Source organism: Manacus vitellinus, unplaced genomic scaffold, assembly GCF_001715985.3.
Source record: "Manacus vitellinus isolate BGI_N305 unplaced genomic scaffold, ASM171598v3 ctg7180002430049_pilon, whole genome shotgun sequence".
Lineage (NCBI taxonomy): Eukaryota > Metazoa > Chordata > Aves > Passeriformes > Pipridae > Manacus > Manacus vitellinus.
This window is the reverse complement of record NW_021938295.1, coordinates 868-3,209: the sequence shown is the minus strand read 5'-3', so window position 1 is coordinate 3,209 and position 2,342 is coordinate 868. Positions and strand designations below refer to the sequence as shown.

The 2,342-nt window shown below is 49.2% G+C and overlaps 1 long non-coding RNA gene across 1 annotated transcript; it reads right to left on the bottom strand.

Annotated features, from left to right (window-relative positions):
• Nucleotides 1-1,133: 1,133 nt before the first annotated feature.
• Nucleotides 1,134-1,646, bottom strand: LOC108643566. Its single transcript, XR_003915565.1, has 3 exons — nt 1,550-1,646; nt 1,292-1,447; nt 1,134-1,172 (listed from the first exon to the last, which is right to left on the bottom strand). It is a non-coding gene; the product is annotated as an uncharacterized LOC108643566 (long non-coding RNA).
• Between the last annotated feature and the right edge of the window lie 696 nt (nt 1,647-2,342).

Genomic DNA, 2,342 nt, shown 5'->3' with positions numbered 1-2,342 from the left:
AGCCGCTACACCTCGAGATCGATTGGGTCCCATCTGGAATATAAAGAACAAAAAGGCACAAGATAAAGGACTCCTATGGCTCAAACTGACATCCTTCATCCAACACCTAATACAACCTTCTTCCCAGGCTGCTTCACCTTTTTTCAGTCTGGGGTACACTGTGTCCACTTATCTGAAAAAAAACAACAAAAAACAAAGGGTTAGTCAGGTCACCCACATGGTCTCTGAGACCTTAACCACTTCAAAGAACTCATTTCCACTAAGCGAGTGAGAACTCTGACCACAGCATACAAGAATACAAATGACAACCCAGCTTCAAGGCCCTGCTATCCAAGTACCATCAGCTCCACAACACTCAGCTATAATGATTGCACACGAGTTATGGACACCTGCTCCATCCGGCAGGACCGTACAGCCATCGGTTCGACTGTCTGAGGGAACTGACATGTTGATGTGAGACTGAGTAATATTCTATCTACCCACTGATCCACGTAGCAGGGCAGAGCAGTTCCAGGCTGACCCCAAGTGAGACACCCCATACCTGTGATGACACACACCATGTGACACAATTAAGAGACGAAGGACACAAACATGGAGGAGACAAAGGACGTGACACAGACCGGAACTGCTCTGCCCTGCACACGGGAATCCAATGATACAAAGTAAGCCCTTCCTTTGAGGTCTCTAAATAACCTGCTACAGGACACCCATTGCACCATACTAATTGCAAAAATCCCTCCAGGCGATGCACATACTTGCCCCGACTCCCAACCCCTCTCTGAGTCTTTGCCCTGCACTTATCTTTCCGAGAGCCGGGGATGTGAATCCATCTTTGATGCAGAGGAGGGGCACCTGGGTTGGCTCAGAGGTTCCTGTCATCCTGAGAGTACTCGGAGTCAACTGCAAGAAAGAAAACCAGACACCATATCTGAGTAGTGTGGCATGTGGCCCCAGCCCCGATGATCCCTCTACTCACCGGCACCGAGGCAGGTCCTCGTGTCGCTGGCTCTGACCAGACTTGGACAATATGCTGCCACCTTCCAGGATACCTGAGTGAGTGAGACACAAAATTCGAAGGCATCTCTAAAGCTGCAGTGGATCCCCGCTCCTCCTGCTGCCTCCCCAACTCACCTAGAAAGCTCCTCTCTCTTCAGCTGCTCCCAAGATCGCCCCTGCAAATGAAATGGGTAAATGCTCAAACACTGAGCTCTCAAACATTAGGGGTGGTTCACAAGGAAAGCCAAAAACCTCTAAACCCCATCAGACTGCACGCCGAAGCGTTGCTACACACTGTGAAGTGGACAGACGGCCGCTGCAAGACAACCCAGATATGGAGGCTTGTGCTGATGTACTGCCTCATACTGGCTATCTTGGGCTCCTTTAGCTTGACCTCTTATAGGATGGACCTCCGGCACCTTCAGCAGACGGGTAAAGGGTTGTGTATCACCTAGAAAAAAAATTAAACAGTTACGACATATATGCAGAGATTGACCACATAGATGACATCCTAAAACTAACTCCAAATTCGACTGGGGAGGAAAATTCTCACCTCGCTCGTCTCCCTGCTGAGCCGCTACGCCTTGAGACCGATTGGGCCCCATCTGGAAAATAAAGAAAAAAAAGGCACAAGATAAAGGACTCCTATGGCTCAACATCCTTCATCCAACGCCTAATACAACCTTCTTCCCAGGCTGCTTCAGCTTGTTTCAGGCTGGGGTACACTGTGTCCACTTATCAGAAAAAAAAACAACAAAAAACAAAGGGTTATTCAGGTCACCCACATGGTCTCTGAGACCTTAACCACTTCAAAGAACTCATTTCCACTGAGCGAGTGAGAACTCTGACCACAGCATACAAGAATACAAATGACAACCCAGCTTCAAGGCCCTGCTATCCAAGTACCATCAGCTCCACAACACGCAGCTATAATGATTGCACATGAGTTGTGGACACCTGCTCCATCCGGCAGGACCGTACAGCCATCGGTTCGACTGTCTGAGGGAACTGACATGTTGATGTGAGACCGAGCAATATTCTATCTACCCACTGATCCACGTAGCAGGGCAGAGCAGTTCCAGGCTGACCCCAAGTGAGACACCCCATACCTGTGATGACACACACCATGTGACACAATTAAGAGACGAAGGACACAAAACATGGAGGAGACAAAGGACGTGACACAGACCGGAACTGCTCTGCCCTGCACACGGGAATCCAATGATACAAAGTAAGCCCTTCCTTTGAGGTCTCTAAATAACCTGCTACAGGACACCCATTGCACCATACTAATTGCAAAAATCCCTCCAGGCGATGCACATACTTGCCCCGACTCCCAACCCCTC